At 35.2% G+C, this 18847-nt stretch overlaps 2 protein-coding genes across 2 annotated transcripts in view; both read right to left on the reverse strand.

Moving 5' to 3' along the window:
- The window catches only part of LOC139142158 (biotin--protein ligase-like), a 635662-nt gene that overhangs the window by 521506 nt on the left and 95309 nt on the right, over positions 1-18847 (reverse strand). The gene's annotated exons all lie outside the window — the stretch shown is intronic.
- Positions 1-18847, reverse strand: part of LOC139142157 (TIP41-like protein) — a 114452-nt gene that overhangs the window by 585 nt on the left and 95020 nt on the right. The gene's annotated exons all lie outside the window — the stretch shown is intronic.

Below are 18847 nucleotides of genomic sequence, written 5' to 3' on the forward strand. Positions count from 1 at the left end.
ATGGATGCTTCCCGAAATCAGTTAGTAGTTAGTAGTAGTAGTTAGTGGACGACTCCTGTCTGGCTAATGAGCCGTGCGAGCGGACGATGGAGTGAGGTGTATTTGTTATGGTTGCAGCTAGAATTATTGCTTCCACAAAAGAAATTTGGATAACTTGCAAGAGACCTGAATAATCCTTTTTCAACAATGAAATGCGCAGCAACACCATCGTTGCACTTTACATTTGTACGTGTGTTTTGAACAAAGTGATCGATTGATGAGATACCATATAAATGCAGGCAAATTCGGTAACAGAACAAATTTGCTTTGCCATATTTTAATTTAAAATCATCCTGGACAGACATACTAGTTTGAAAATGGGTTGAGCACACTTTGTCTGAAATATTCAATCCAGAACTTTGAAGGAAGCAGACATACTTCTTTGTTATTGAAGTTTCATACAGGGGTAGACTGCTAAGAGAAAGCTTCCCTAACAAAGTTCAGTGAATCCAGCTCTTCAAATCTTGAGCCATGAAATGTCTCTATGGTCTGGTACTATTGATATTGTGGAGCTACTGAGCCTTGAGCTTGATAGTCTGATATTAGTAACTGGTATTATCAACCAGGAGGTAATATTTTCTGTGATATATGAAGTAAATCTATATTTAAAGTTTTTGTTCTTACGTTGACAATGGTTTATATATTTCTCAAACTTTGATACATTGTTTTAGGCATGTGATCAGATTCTTTGTCTTGCAGAACCCTGAAATGAAAAATAAAACAAGCAACAGGGCAACAATGAAAACTGCTTCGGAATATGAAAGTGTTTAACAGTTTGGTTGTGTCAATCATTACAAAGTATATGATGCATACAAAAACTCAGGATTGAAATTCAATATATTCAGTGATAAGGCGGCACGAGGATTTTGTGATGTATCCTCACGTCATCTGATTTTGTGAAAGATGACACATGCCGTATAAGTATCTAGGGTGGAGACAAACATGGTTTGACGTGGAATATATTTGTTAAAGTTGCAAGTCTAACCCATTGATCTGTTTTGCATTTGGAATTTTACTGAACAGTGTAAGATATTTCTGTCAACACTTTGTTGGGCAAACTTAATTCATTGCATGTCCAATGACAACTTTATCCTCATGAGAGATCTGAGAGGAGCCAAAAAAGAAAGTGAATAATTTACATACAATTTTCGTTTCATATATTTCCAAATTCGCAAATACACATGAATATAAAAACTTGCACATTGCTTCAAAAATACATACCAATTGTTAGACCTGTCTCCTACAATAGCTCTAATTATAGTGAATGCCAGACCAGCGATTTCAGTCTTGTCCTCAAAATCGTAGTTTTAGGACGTCCACTCTTGTAAACAATGGTCAGCAAGCAGGGAATAATATTTATAAAGCACAAACATGTATAAATGAAATTTTTTTATGTTTTTACTTGTTCATTTGTTGGTCAAAGTTGTGAACTTTAGACCAAAAAATTTCGAATCTGTACATTCGATTCAGCTAATTAGTTAATGTATTTTTTTCTTTCTTCTGTAATGTTTGTTTTAATTTTCTCCAGAAATGTTCCTCTTCATTGATTGTAACCCAACTTGGCCACCATTGTTCCTTCAATAACGTCTTCATTGTTCTCTTTAAGAAAGATTCTTTTCTGGTCTTTCTTGGGAACTCAAGGTAAGTAGTGGTGTTTATGTGACATTTCAACATATTTGACATTTCGTCCTCTGGAACTTGCTCCAGTATCAAAAATATAAGTCGGCCATACTCACTGTCTGGCAACATACATTTGTCAAAAGCACATTTCATTTCATGGTCACACCACTTGCTCTTCACAAAATTTTTTGAAACCACAAAACAAATTTTTGACTCCTTTCCATTTCGTCTTCGATGTTGTCTAGTATGCCTTTACCAAGTTCAAAGTCTCTGTCATGGATACACAGCTTTAGAGGAGGATCAGCTTCTTCCAAAGTTGGCACCAGATATTCATTCACCAGTCACTGTCCTCGCTGGTAAAACACACAAACGCATCATATCGAAAATCCTGTTCCTCACCATTAAATGGTTTTGTTGGTAATATGGCCTTTGTTTTAACATTCTCATGTCACGTTTCCTTCGAAAAAGAAAAATCAAAGCAAAGATTCCCAGCAAAATGACAGGTATAACAATATATGCATAGGAGAAAGTATAGTCAGTTAAGTTTAACATAAGAAGTGGCTTTCCTCTGATATTCTGTGGCACAGCACACTGGTAGGTCTGCCAAGGCAGAGAGCCATCACTTGTAAAAGATACATTTATGCTAGATTTCATAAAGTCTTGCATTTCTGATAAATATGTACAATCAAATGGATTGTTTTCAAGATAAAGTTTGACAAGATTTGTCAGTTTGCTGAAGGAAGACAGCTCCAATCTAAAAATGGCATTGTTACTGAGGTCAATTAATGTCAGATGTTTGTTGTGATCAAACAAATGCCTACTTATTGATGAAATGTCATTATTTGAAGCATCCAAAGATGTCAGCATTGGTAACTTTTTAAAGTAAAAATCACACAAAGTCATTACACCAGAATGTGAAATATTCAAATACTCAAGGCTTGTAAAGTTTTCAAAAAATACATGCGTTTGACTCGTGCAGGCAATGTCATTGAAGGCTGTGAAGCTAAGATCAACATATATCAAATTATTGGTCTCTGAAAAGAAAGCCTTATGTACATTCATAAGAGACTTGAATGAGAAATATCAAGATTTGTTAATGATGGTACTACTAATTTAACTGGATCAGGTGATTCAATGATACGAGCAGTCATGTGAGTCATTGATGGAAAAAAATGTTCTCCATCACTAAACTGGATATAGGTATTTGACAAGTCTAGCGCAACTAAGTTCGGAGTACTACATTTTGTGAAGGATATAGTACCGTGATTGTCAGTCAAGTGCAGAATATGCAGAGAGTCAAGGTCGAAACGAATCTCAAACGAAGTGCCATCAGACGTGCAATGGATAGGTACAACACCGATGAAATTTATGCTGCTTCCTCAATGGTACGATTCTTTTGCCTTGCCTGAATAATAAGTTAGAATGATGGGATTATCCCTTAAGTCGAGTATATTCAGAGATAGTAAGCAATGAGAACAAGGATCTAATTCTATAAGGAGATTTCCCGCTAAATTCAATTCTTTTAGATTATCCAAGACACAAAACATCCTGGTATCGATGTCACTAAACTCATTTTTGCTGAGGTCGAGGATCTCCAGGCTGTGGAGACTGACGAATGTATCACTATATAGCCATGATAATGGAGGCAGGCTATTGTTTAAATAAAGGGATTTCAAATCAATGAAACATGAAAACACATCATGCACTGTCTCATCGAAACCTCTGTAGTGAAGTGATGAGATTCTGATGTATCTCTCACTGTCTGCACATTGAGGCATTGCATAATGTGGCATGGTCATAATAACAGAGTCCAGAACTACTTTGGGCACAGTTTAGCCACCATGAGTGACGTTCAACCGTCATCCAAGGTGAAGTTCTCATAGTTGTTAGCTTTGAACTTTGAATACTTTCAAAGAATAATACGTATGAATTTCATCATTTACAGTCCTCACAAACTTCCTTTGTACTGACACAGTTTGCACCTTGTCTAGTCTTGGACCAATAAATTGACTCAACCACATGACATAGTCGTGGTCAAACCTAGAAAGCCAGTCTTCTAAACTTCTCCTTGGGTAAAAAAGGTCATATTCAACTGATTCAACAGCATCCACATCATAAGATGGATCATCTTTGGATGGATTGTTATGAGTCGCATTCATGTGTTCACTTGATATGTGAAAGTAAACCAACCAACGAAGCTCTTTGAATGTGTGAGGAGCAATATTATTGATACGATTCTTTGACAGGTCAAGGGGTCGTAACGTTGATAATGCCTGAAATGTATCTGAACCAATATTCTCAATTCTATTGCCAGATAGGTCCAAGTGTTTCAACTTGGCAAGCCCTCTTGATAAACTGAGAGATTTCAATTGATTATTTGAAAGATCCAAATAAACCAGCTTGGAGAGCTAGAGAGCATCAGATGTTATAACGCTTTCAATGCAGAGGAATGAATGAAATACAGTCTGTTTCCTTGAAATCTCGTAGTATTGGAGCTTGTGAAAATGATTACTGAAATACGATTCCAACCTCTCGAGAGGAGATTGTTGGAAAGGTTCAGAAAGACAACGTTCTGAATTCCAGAAAATTCACATCAGTCAATATAGTAAATTTGACTAGCTATGTGAAAGATTGAGATGAAGGGTTTGACATTATGTTCTGATGCATGAGAGCTACATTTGAAAAATCACAAAGATTTTGTAAGTAGCTTTATAATAAGTGTAAATATGTCAGGTTCCGTGGATACGTGTACCTATTTGTAGCAGGGCAATCTTGTGTTGTCTGCATTCTGAGTCTGAAAACTTGACAACCCTCTGAACACATAATCAGTTGCTGGTTTATTGGATGAGTATTCAGACTATGGATCTAAGAAATCTCCTATATAATACCCATATAATAGTGCACTATTTTGCGAAAATCCGTATTCAACAATTTCGACAAACCAGCTAAAGAGTGAGGATCTAAAATAATTTATTTACAAGGCCAATTGTCTGAAGCGGTTATCCTTTATATTTCCAATTGTTTTAGGTTCATAGAAGTGATAGATCCAATTCTTCAAGATTTTCCAGATGCTTGAAACTCTCATCAGAAATGTTGACAGTGTTGTTCTTTCCATGATTAAGTTTTTTTAATTTTCGAAGGTTGACAAAGGATATGCTGTAAGGTTTTTCCAGAAATTGATAGTCCCTTGGCGGGGATTTGCTACCTGAGGCCAGGGAATACCATTAATTATAGAACTCTGCACTAATTGGCTTCATCAGCCAATACTATTTAGGATGGCAGGGCCATGTTAGCATTGCTGATGACAGGAAATGCAAAATATGCAAAATATTTATTATTTTACAAATGTATTGCTGAAATTATGGAATATAATTGAAGGATGAAAATACTTGTAAAAATGACCATCTGCATTGTCCTGTCATTAAACTTTACACCATTTCACACAAAACACCCCTTGATGGCTGTGTTTTGATCGTTGGTGTCTAATAGCTGGGGGTGCGTTAGGGACAGGAGGTTGTGACTTGAAATCAAACTCAAGAATTTACTGAAGTACTATATTACTTACTTCATAAAAATGTTTTTACTGTAGATGAGAAAATTTAAATTGAAAATTCAAATGTGCACATTTGTTATCATTGTAGAAAAGGAGAAGAAAATAGACTGCTTCCAAACAATTTTGAAAGTTATCTGACAAGGAGTATCGGAAAAAGTGTTTGGCTATAAAATTACTGAAGAAATTCCAATAGAAGTCTCACAACTATTTGACTACAGCTTTAATAATCATCCTCGCCGACCAAAGTTATTAGTTATTTGTAATACAGTTTCAAGGATATCTGTAGCACAAACTATCATTACCTCACCAAGAATTTGCATAGTCTACATATGTCAGTATTATGCTAATTTGAATAACTGTTAATCAAGAAATCACTAGAATCAGTTTTACCAAATATCAAAGCAATTTGATCGTAGTTTGTCTAAGAGCAGATTAAATTCCGCATAATTACAAACTTGACAGAAGCCTGGACGACAGACACCTGTATAGTCACCACGTCATAGTTGGTCTACACCATTTACAAATTAAAAGATAATTAGTAAACAGAGGTTTCAATCTGGGTTCAGCCCTGTGAGAATTTTTAAAGCAGTAGAACATCAGTCAGTATCTATTCAGGCACTACATAATACATGTACGTTATGAACAAGTATTCAAACCATTTTTCGTTCAATTCTAAAATAATAGTTTCTATTTTATACTTAATATCCTTCTGATGGACTGGCTGCATCACAAATTGAAACACAAATTCTGCATTTCATCTCCTTCAAATGTAATAAACACAATTACAAATTAACATTCTGTCCATTTAAGTCCAATATATGCCTGGATAGTGACAATTATAAACACACACTGAACCAGAAGGGATCGATGCACAGCTTTATAGATAGAAAAGCTTAGTGAAGCCGTTGTTTAAAATTGTTCGCCTATCCTGACAGTCGAATAAATAGTCCTCTCTTCCATATACCCTTGCTCTAAATGCAATCTCAGAAGAACATACGGTTGTTTACAAGTGTTCCGAATAATAGACCTTTAGAAAGTGAAAGTCTGGTCAGCCAGACTTGGCTCTTCCCGGATTCTATTTATATCGAGGTCAGTCTAAATTTCATCTCTCTACTGAGAAAGTAGGTAGCAATTTGAATACCTACAAGATCTTCAGACAATGTCCAAAACTAACACTGGACACTGAGGTGAGAACAAAATGCAATGGGTGAAGAACCTTGACTCTGTGGTTAACCCTTCGTCCATACTCCAAAAAACGGAGTCGTGGTCCCATATACTCAGACTACTTATTCAGAGCCAGAAGTCACACTTCCAACAGTGGAGGCGCTCTAGCTTACACCCGCACTGTAACAGTCTCATTCCATATGAATATTCATTGATGTGCTGTGTTCGGTTTCCTTTGGAAAATGACAGCTTGGGGAAGACCAGAACTTGTCTTATTCGTTCTTTAATGCTTGGTGTGCCAACAGCACATACATAAGAATAAACTCCATCATGAGAAACACCCAAGGTATGAATTTGACACTAACACAACACAATTTCCCTTTGGCAATCAATCTCGCAAAAGCAAATGTAATTGTTCTCAATGCCTCAGTAACTTCTCAGGTGGAACTTATGGCTGCAGACCCATAGCCCTACTACTGTCTAATAATACACAGCCGAGGAAGCGGATGAGCTTCGGATTCAATGCGTCTGTTAACTTAATATCACAAACAATCAGTTAATATCACTCACTGACATTTTAGTCACAATGCAGTGTTTGATCATAACACTTTGCATTGGTCAAATACATAAAATTAGCAACTTCCAATAGTTATTTGAAAAAATCAATAACATGTTGGTTATTACAAAGGTCATGTTTAGCCACGATATTTATGTACGCCACAAATAATTCATCCAAAATGTTTTTGCTTTCGCCAAACAAATTTATTTTCCCATAAAAAGATTTTCAACATTTTTTCTGAACCATTAAAACCTTGTTTCAATCCAGGAAATTTCCTTGATGTTGTCAAGCAATTAATTGTGTTTTTAACTGTGAAGTTACATGAATCTACTTTGAAATTGAAGTAAACCAGTCTGGTGAAAAAATAACAACAGGTGAAACGTCATTTCTAAAGAACATTATCCAGAATGTCTTGCCTTGTGAGTCTAAGATCAAATTTTACTTAAAATATGTGTTTCACAAGAACACAAAAATGAACTTTCTTGTAATTTTGTATTTGTAATTGTATTTTTCTATATTGTCTCTGAAATGTCTGAAATGTCATGCTTTACATTATGTATATGAAAGAAAGTTCTTCAACTCAATTATTAAGCAACTAATTGTGTTTGGCATTATGAAGTGACATGAATATACTTTAACATTGAAGTGAACCAGTCTGATGTAAAAATTACAAAAGTACAATGTCATTTCTAAAGAATATTTCCAGAGTATCTTGCCGTGAGTCTCAGAACAAATTTTACTTGCGCTGTTTGTTTAACAAGGACACAAAATAAGATTTCTTACAATCTTTAACAATTAGTATACGACTTTTATATTTTTTCAATATTGTCTCCGAAATCCTGAAAGTTTTAAGCTTCACTAACAAACACCTCTACGGGGAAAGACCTGAAAACATGTTGAAACTTGCCCGGGGATCTGAAAAATTGACAATGCACCGGGGGGGGGGGGGGTTACTTGAAAATTTATTGCATACAAAATTCCTTTCGGAATACCTTCTGTCACTATTTACTTCCTGCCATTTTTGATGCGCCTTTTGTTTTAGAGTATATTAAACAGTCTATTGATGATCAAAGCAGCCACCTTGAGGCATATGATTTAGGTTGTCATGATTTCTACTTACCAAGCCCCTCTGTTGTGCAAAAATGTCCTCTATAATGACTAAAAGTTTCAACTTTACCTTTCAATAACAATTTGGAAGATAACCTATTTGATAACATTCTCCCATTGACAATACATTTGGTCTAGGTCAGTGTCAAACGTTCATGTTGCTGTATGTACATTTTTTGTATGAGGATTTTGACAGAATACAGCTAATCTAGAATAATGCATAATGCCACCAATAACAACTAGAAGCTTCAGGTCAAACAATCTTCGAATAACATATTTGGAGATGATAACCTCTGTGTTATTCGTATTTTCCTCATAGCCTACAATTTATAGTGAATCAACATTTCAGTGAAATTCAAATTTGTGCACTGCACACATGTACCTGTAACCATTCTAGTCTGATCAAGTACATTAATATCAATAATTATGTGTCTATAAATAGACAGATTTAGCAAGTTTTGTATTTAAAAAATATATTCATAGTTTTGTCATAGAGCCCATGTAAGTGGATCAACTACAATGTATAGTGAATCATCATTTCTGTGAAATTCCAAAATCAAATTTTTTTGCACACACATGCATTTGTAACTATCCTAAGCCTGACACATTGATATCAATAATCAAGTGGCTATAAATAAGCGCATTTATCAAGTTTCATTATTGGAAAAAAGTTGTTCACAGTTCCCCTTAGACTACAATGTATAGTGGATCAACATTTTCGGTGAAATTCAACAATTAAATTTCTTGTACAGATGTCCATTCGTAAACATCCCATGCTAATCAAGTACATTTATATCAGTTATCAAACGCATACAGATGAACACATATTGTTAGTTCTATATTGGAAAATACACGTTCATAGTTTTCTCAAAGACTCCCGTGTATAGTGAATCAGTATTATGGATGAAATCCAAAAATCAAATTTTTTGTACACACATTCACTTTTAACTGCCACTTCAAGCAAAGCATGTTTACATGAATACCACACACGTATAAGTGTAGGGATATAGCTTGTTTTCATGGGAAAGTGTCAATAGTTTGCCCAATAGAGCCCATGTATTATGATTTGATATATTTGGACGAAGTACTATATAGGCAACATTTTTCCTTTCTTTAAGGAGAGGGGACTTCAAAGTTATAGCAAGTCAGAAGGAGGGACTTTAACCATTTTGACTTTGTTAGGGGTATTTGAAATAATCTGAAAACGTTTTGGGAAAACCCCCCCCCCCCGGGGTGTTTGTGAATGCAGCCTAAATCTGGCATGGTATAAGTGTGAACACATCATATATCCTATTTGATTGCAGATCGTAAATGATTCACATGTGTACAATGTCTGTAATCTTTAACGACAAAAAAACTTGAAAACTAACCACATGCCTACTTTGCAGACTAATTCAATTTAGTTGCTGTATTTATCAGTTTCCTTTTACTATTTTGATAAACAATGTTGTAAGTATTCTAAAGAGATACTTCTGATTTGCTTAAGTGTAAAACTGTCAATTTTAAAAATGTATTTTTAAGATTCGGCAAAAGTTCACAAACGAACAAACTTCTACAGACAATAGTGTAATTAGAACATATGAAAATCACATACAGAGAGCCAAACCCCACAGACGGTAAAGTGTATACAGGAAAATAAAAACAAAACAAAGTGATGCATAAGAACAATAAGAAAAAATATGCAAAGCATAAAAAGCAATAAACTTTGTATTCTGCATAGTCTGGTTACGGTACCATTTTCAGACTTTTTAGTGAAAAATGCAAACTTGTAAGTATAAAACTAGAATAAATTCCCCAAGTATACAGAATCTTTCACCAACTATCTCCGTTTGTCGGTAGCAGACATTGGAATTTTGATGATTCGATATATTGTGGATTAAAGAAAATCATTTGACACATTTATGTTAACAAATCAAGTTTTGAAAAGTACAAGATCAGTGGAGTATATCATAATTTATTTTACATGTAATCACGGAGAAATGTTATTTTCTGTGTCGGGAAGATTAAATTTCTAATTTATTTATAATCAATTTTCTTACAGTACTGGTACCTGCTATTTTCGGTCTTGCATATAATAATGTTCCTTTCTTATGTTTCTTTCAGTGAAATGTCTCATAACCCCATCATTAACAGTAAAAAAGCATGGCTTGGATTATCTACTCACTTTCCTCTTTCTTCAACAGTGTACTTTTCAATTTCCTGAATGACTGTTCCTCTCCATTCTTTCTGACCTCACTTGGCCAGTCAAGGTAAGTATTGGTGTTCACAAAGAACTTCAACAAATCGGACATTTCGTTTTGAGGAACTTGTTTCAGTAGTAGAAACAATATTAAATCATTAACACCATAACGTAAATGTAAATCTAAAAACATATGGAAAGCATGCTGCATTTCAAAGTCACACCATGTACTTTTCACAAATTCCTTTGAAACAACGAAAAGAATTTTTCGACTGGATTCCATTTCATCTGTAATGTTGTTGAATATTGGTCTTCCCGGTACAAAATCTCTATCATGGATACAAAGCTTAACGAATGGTTGCCCTGCTTCTAAATGTGGTATTAACATTTCATCTACCCATTCTTTATCTTTGCTGCTGTAACACACATAAGCATCATATTTGAAATTCTGTCTTTCTCTTCTTGGATGGGTTATTTGGTAATGTTGTTTAAACTTTGATATCTTCTTGTATGCATAGAATTTGATATACCAGTACCACTTTTTTGCCAACAAACAAAACTTGGAGCACCAACAACCAACATCAGGGTTATAGCTATGACTACATAATATGTATACTCTAAAGTCAAATCGACCATCAGGAAGGGCATTGCTCTGAACTTCTGTGGCATTTCACACTTGTATGTTTGCCAGGGGAGAGAGCCATCCCTTGTAAACGATACATCTGTGCTAGACTTCATATAGTCTTGCATTTCTGATAAATATGTACAATCAAGCGGGTTGTTTTCAAAGTAAAGTTTAACAAGATTTGTCAGTTTGGTGAAGGTAGACAGCTCCAATGTCAAAATGGCATTGTTACTGAGGTCAATTAATGTCAGATGTTTGTTGTGATCAAACAAATGCCTACTTAGTGATGAAATCTCATTATTTGAAGCATCCAAAGATGTCAGCATTGGTAACTTTTTAAAGTAAAAATCACACAAAGTCATTACACCAGAATGTGAAATATTCAAATACTCAAGGCTTGTAAAGTTTTCAAAAATACACGTGCATGGTTCTTGCAGTGAATATCATTAAAATCTGTAAAGCTAAGATCAACATACTTTAAATTCTCTGTTTCTAAAAAGTAAATGTTATGTTCATTCACTATGAGACTTGAGTGAGAAATGTCAAGATACGTTAACGATGGTACTTTTAATTGTATTAGTATTTGGTAAAAAGAAGGATTAAAAACTGTTGTAAAAGATGAATCGATTATTCGAGCAGTCATGTGAGTCATGGCTGGAAAGGAATGTACTCCATCATCAAACTGAACAGATGTGTTAGACAAGTCAAGTACAACTAAATTTGTTGTATTACATTTCTCAAAGGATATAGAGTGATGATTGTCAGTCATTTTTAAAACTTGCAAAGAGTCAAGGTCGAAATGACTCCTATGTCTTGTCCCAGAACAGACCATGTCAGCTTGTAAAACTGTTATGGAATCTATACTGCTTCCTCGATGGTAACATTCTTTAGCCTTGCCTGAATAATACCGATCAGACAATGGATTATCCCTCAAATCGAGTATCTGCAGGGACTGTGAGCAGGGCGAACACCTATGGTGTAAGAACGTTAGAGAATTTGCCGCTAAATTTAATGTTTTTAAGTTATCCAAGACACAGAATGTCGTCATCTCAATGGAGGTAAAATGATTGTTGCTGAGATCAAGTATCTCAAGACTATGAAGACTCGAAAATGCATCACCATCTAGGTATGATAATTGTGGCACACTGTTGTTTAAATAAAGGGATTTCAAATCTATAAAACACGAGAATACATCATACACTGTTCAACAAAACCTATGTAATGCAGTGATGAGATTCTGATGAACCTCTCACTGTCTACACATTGGGCATTGTATCATGTGGCATTGAAAATATTACGGAGTAGATTACTACTCTTTGGTCACTTTTTAACCAACGTGTGTGATGCTTTGCTTCTATCCAAGGTGCATTAGTTTTAGTACACTTGCAGTTGATGCTTTCAAGAAGTGATATGTATGAATTTCGTCATTATTAGCAGTCATCATGAAATTCCTTTGAATTGACACTTTTTGTAGATGTCTTGGTTCAACTAATTGACTCAACCATATAACATAGTCACTGTCAAACCTAGAAACGTAGTCTCCTAACTTCTGTTGGGGTAAAACAGTTCAAATAAGTCAAGTGATTTCAAATCTATAGAATTATAAGGTGATTCATTATCGGGAAGATTGTACTGGTAATCAGGCCTATCGGCGTTTTCAATTGACAGATCGAAGTTAACCAAGTTACGAAGGTCACTGAATGCATGAGGAGCAATGTTATTGATTTGGGTCATAGACAAATTGAGATATTGCAGGTTTGACAATCCTTGCAATAAATCTGCACTAAATTTGATAATTGCATTGCCAGATAATTCCAAATACTTCAATTTTGAAAGCCCTAATAATCCCTGTAATGTATCTGAATCCACGTTCATAATTGCATTTCTAGATAGGTCTAAGTGCATTACCTTTTCTAGCCCCGATAAGCACAGACTGACAAGTCTATTATTTGAAAGATCCAAAAAACAAGATTCGAAAGTGAACTAAATGTGTGAAGTGCGATGAATGGAATAAAGTTCCTTTCCAAATTTAGCTGCACTAGGTTTGAAAACTGTGTAAATGCAGTAGAACTAATGCTGCGAAGTTTATTTTTCGAAATATTCAAGTATTTAAGCTTGTTCAAACGATTACTGAAATATGGTTCCATACGTTCGAACTCATTAGCAGCGAGGTTTAGAGAGACCACGTTTTCGAATCCGTGAAATTTCTCTAGGTGAAGATAATTAATATTACTGTGCGAAAGATCAAGATGAATGGGCTTCACATCCTGTTCAGCATCAAGTACAGCCATATCTGAGAAATCACAAAGTGTTGGCATATCGCTTTTTGATAAATCTAATATGTTAGGCTTGGTGGATATGTGTAGTTCTTCCTTTCCACAAAACAATTCTGTGTTTCTGCATTCTCAGAGTCTTTAGGCTAGATAACTCCCTTAGTGATGCAATTTCAAAGTGTGTCACGGCGCTGTTGAACTCTCTGAAGCTTGACCCATTTTGTATAACATTATAATTGTCTAAATCTAAGCGTATCAATTTCGACAAACCAGCAAATGAGTAAGTTTCTAAGCTAAGCCTATTTCTTTGCAGAATGTCTGATGTGGATATCTTTAAAATTTTCAATTGTGTAAGGTTCATAAAAGTATCAGAAGGTATCGACTGGATGTCATTATCAGACAGGTCCAACTCTTCAAGATTCTCAAGATACAAGAAACTCTTTCGAGAGATGTACTGTATCTTGTTTTTGGTAAGATTAAGTATTTTTAAAAGTGGAAGGAGGAGAAACGATCTGCTGTGTGGGTTTGTACCCAGTTATTACTTAGGTCAAGGGCGACAGTCGAAGGAGGTAGAAAAGTTGGTATTTCCGTCAATTTCATATTGAACAGTCAAAGTCTCCATATTGATTACCAGATTTTGCCCTGCAATATCTGTACACATCTGCTGCTGCTGGTATGATCAACTTGGTTACTGCAAGGATCGTAAGAATACAGACCACACAGAGATGGCAATATTTCCTATCAATGTAAGTTACCATGCTCGATGTTACGGATTTGTCAGTGAAAAGATTGAAAACTTGTACTGCATGCAATTATCTTCAAAAGTTGACATGAAATTTCAATCTTCATTAACCTCGATAATCACTGTGTGTCTTCTGTCAACGTAAACCAACCTGTGAAGTATAAATGACTTTGTGAAATAAACAGGTAATGTGAATCCTAACGAACATCCTTTTCCTCTTACATCCAAGCCCCAAAAGTTGCGAATTTTATGCATTATTTTCATGATTGTATTTTCAAAGCAAAGGTGGTTCGTGTAAATGTACTAACTGAAAGACATGTGGTTTGAGTTTCACTTCTTGTTGATTTGGACCATGGCTACACGTTTTAATAGGTTAAATAATATCAAGGTCCCGCATCCAGAAAATGGCGACCCCACAGAAAAGTACGAAACATACAATATAACTGCATGTATATAATCGTGATCATTCAAGAAACAAGCATAGTGCCATTTACTTGAATGCAAACCATACGATGCCGATTTTGTTGTCGTTATCATTATTTTCTCTGTCACTTTATTAGGTTTTTTGGAAATGGCGTAGAAATCAAAAATGATATTAAAACTTTTGAATTTACATGCCACTTTATATTCTTATGACACTGTTATGCACGTTTTAGTCTTTCATGGGTCTTATTCAAAGAAAAGTATTTGAAAACTGAAGGTATTGTGAGGTCGGTTTACTACACATCCGCAGCTATTTTGGCTTTAATTCCGATCAGTTTTAAAAGGAACATGCTTTAAAATACTGAAAAATACCAGCAATCCATTGCTTTATGACAATTTAAATGATGCTTTTTCTATTTTGTGAAAGATACTATTTCGATTGTTTCATTCGATGAGGATATGATTGTCACTCCAACTGCCAATACAAATTCCATTGAAAAATTGGCCAGTGGTAAATCTGCTGGTCCTTTTGGCATTACAGCTGAGCATCTTAAGCAAAGGCACTCCTGAGCTGGAAAGTCTGCTAAGGAGATCGATTTTCAGATCAATGTATTGATCCCGTAGTCGATATGCCCGCCACTGCAACCTAAATACTCACGCAGTGGCGGGCATATCGACTAATGGATCAATAGATCGATCCGAAAATTGATCTCCTTAGCAGACTACCCAGCTTAGGAGAGCCTGTGATCTTAAGTTTGCGTATTCACGCCTTCATGTTCTTCTCTCTGTCCATCTCTCAATGATGTTAACTGCAGCGCATTTTCATGGTTACTTGCCATCTCGTATGATGGACACCACCTTGGTTCCACTTGTAAAGAATAAAAATGGTGATCGTACTAATTCTTGGAATTATCGCCGAATAGCTATTGCAACTGCCATTTCTAAGATGTATGAAATACATATTTGATAAGTGTGATAGTCTACTGTACACGAGTGTTCATGATATGCGACAAAAGCCTTCGATAAAAAGAATCACTGGACACCATTTCGCAAATTGATTGATAGAGGTATTTCGAATTTTATAGTTCGTGTGTGGGTTTATTGGTATAGGCATCAGTAATTTGCTGTAAGATGGGGTTCTGTTTTATCTAAACATTTTAAAACATGTAATGGTGTGATACAAAGTGGTATACTTTCTCCACGTCTTTTTTCAGTTTGTGTTGATAAACTTAGTCAATTACTTGTAAAGAAAAAATGTCGGCTGCTTCCTTGGATGAAAGTGCATGAATCACCTTTTGTATGCTGATGACATAGTAGCTACTGATTTGTCCTAGTGTAAAGGGCATCAACAACTTCTTGAATATTGTACTCAATATGCTAATGACCATGATATTGTCTTTAATGCTTTGAAGTCTAAGTGCCTTGCCATTTTGCCTAATATGCTAAATATTTGTAAGATTCCGCATGTGTACTTGTATGACAAAGAGCTTTCTTTTGTAGATAAGCATTCTACCATGGTGTCATTTTTAAATCAATCAATCAATCAATCAATCAATACTTTATTCATCCCAAACATCATTATCTCAGAGTGAGAACAATAGGTGCAACACGTCCACACAGCGCTCCACAAATTCTTACATTTTTCGCCAAAAGCAGCTTCGTATCGCGGCTCAGCACTCCATATAATCGTTATATTCCATTGACTGGTACTGAGCGTGACTTCTAATGCCAAGTAAGAAGCCCAGGAAAAAGAAATTGAGCTCAAGTACTGACAGTGAGACCAAGCCACTGAACTCAGAACCGAAGCGTAGCCGCAAGATGGCCGCTCAAGCCGAAGCTGTGCAGGTTCCACCAATCGACGACCGCCTGACGGAAATTCTCAACACGCTTGCCGTATTTGGTAAGAAAATTGATAAAATTACATCCGTCGAAAACCGGTTAACTGAACTACAAAAGTCGGTAGAATTTATAAGTAGCAGTTTTGACACTTTCAAGAAAGAAATCGACGACATCAACGCACAGGCAGCGCAGTTAAAAACAGAAAACGAACACCTGCAAGGGCGACTAGAAGCAACTCAACGAGAACTAAGTACTACGCAAGATGAATTGCATGAACTGCAACAATACACCAGACGAAACATATTAGAAATAAGTGGTATACCTCAACATGCTGGTGAAGACACCGATGACATTGTAATCCAGTTAGCACAGGCAGTCGGTGTAACTTTATCAGCAAGTGACATTGACATTAGTCATCGTCTACCTCGCCGGCACCAGGAAACGACGACTGAGAGGAAACAACCACCGCCAATTATCGTGAAGTTCACAAGAAGAACAGTGAGAAATAACATTTACCACTCCAGGAAGAACTTAAAAGATAGGTCACCACAACAGTTGAATCTTGATAGACCATGCAACAATCCCATGACATCACTAAATTTTTCCGTCCACTTGTGCATGATTATTCTACTCGTCAAGTCCTTGCTTGAAATGTTTGTATCCCAAAACATAATCTCACACTCACACAAAATCAAATTACGTTCGCTGCTGCAAAACATCGGAACTCACTTTCCTCCTCAATTAAACAGACAACATCAAGACAAAAATTTAAAAAGGAGTTGAAACAAAACCTCCTCCATTTTATGGTTGATTGATTTAGTTTTTCTTCCTTTGTAATTTGTCAGACTTCATTTCTTTTCAATAAGTATTTTCAGCTTTAAGTGTTGTTGTACTGTTTCTTTTTTATTTCTTGATTTCATCCCTTTTCCTAAATTATGATATTCTTTTTTGCTCTGTTTTCCCCATCAATTCCGATTATTTTTGAAGTTATTTCTTTGTGTATTTAGTATCAGAGTATGTACCTATTTTTTTCTACATGTATAATATTTTTGCAACTCTAAATACCTTCATTATATAAAAATTATTTATTTCATATATTTTGTTGGGGCCATGAAGGAAAATTAGTTCTGCTGAATTATATTTCATGGTCCCCACCAATTGTACATACAGTCATATTCATGAAATATAAACATTTCTTATGGTGAAATTAATTATTATTATTATTAAAACACTGGGCAATTAAAATGGGTACTGAGAAAACTTACAAGCACGAACGAGAAATCTACAAAAGAGAAATAACTAAAAACAAACAACAGACAGACACTGGAGAGAAAGCTTGGCATCATTTTTATTAATTTAAAAGCCGCACTGAGGTTGGAATAATATGTTTGCGCCGATTTGACCTGCAAGCCGGGGACTGAAAACTTCGACCGGAAGGAAGTAAAAAACAAACTCTGAAGGTAAAACGTGGGTTTTACATGATATTATAGAGTGAGCCTTCCGGAGCACCTGCTGGTTATAAAAACAAAGCGAATTTCTCTCAGGGTACCGATTATGTTTAAGCATATTGAAACGATCTTATCTAATGAGTTTTTTAAGGGACAAATTATGCATCCAACAAATAAAGGAAAAGTTAAAACACTTTCAATGAATGTTTTATAAAATAGGGATAAAATACTTCTATCAACTCTAAATGAATCCAGTTTTCTCAGAAAGTATAAGCGCCGCTGACTCTTTTTCACTATGGCATCAGTGTTGGAATCCCATTTTAACTTATCATCAAAAATAGAATTCAGATAAGCACAATGTGGGATAATGGGGATGATAATGATGATATTAAGCGTCAAATGAGGTTGTTTTATGCCAGAGCTAACAAGTTAATCCGCGAGTTTTGGAACTGTTCTTACATTGGCAAAACTAGACTTTTTATAACTTATTGTACTTCTATGTACTGTTCACATTTTTGGAGTAAGTCCACAAATCAGTCTATCAATAATGTTCGCGTTGCTTATGACAACGGTTTTAGAATTTTGTTTGGTATTGACAGAAGTATCTCTAACACTTTTGTTCAGAGCAACATTTTGACTTTCGAAAGTAAACAGCGCACTTTGCGCTCGAAATTTATATAAGGTTGGTAAATTGTGAAATTCTCTTATTAGTGCTGGTATCAATACATATAATAATTATGTTTTGTTAGCCTGTTCTGGAAAGATTTCTTTCTGATTGCTTTCAAATTTTCTCTGTCTGATAGTTTTCATGTGTATTAGTGTTTTTATAGTTTGTGTCACGCTTTTTCCTTTATATCTTTTGATGTATGAACTGGCTTTCGAAATAAATAATAATTAATATAAGTATTATATAGAAATAATAACGCGAATAATAATAGGTTCAATTTCCGTGAAAATTTCACAGTAGGGTATTTTGGGTCGAAAAGACCAAATATGATATCGATTTCACTGCCCCATGTTTCCATGGTAACCATTTTAGGGGTTGAAAATATCAATTTTTCTAATATCCCATGAAAAGTTACTTTGATTGATATGAAAATTATCTAGTGGGGGAATTCGGGTCAGAGAACACAAAAACCAGACTTATTTTAATGTTTCAAGTTGCCATGGTAACTATTTTGGCATTGAAATGTCCCTTTTTCCCTTATTTCTATTAAAAATGTACTCGGACATAAATCCCGGTATTTTGGGAATAACCTCATTATTATACACCTTT

This window comes from Ptychodera flava, chromosome 10, assembly GCF_041260155.1.
Source record: "Ptychodera flava strain L36383 chromosome 10, AS_Pfla_20210202, whole genome shotgun sequence".
NCBI classification, from domain to species: Eukaryota; Metazoa; Hemichordata; class Enteropneusta; family Ptychoderidae; genus Ptychodera; species Ptychodera flava.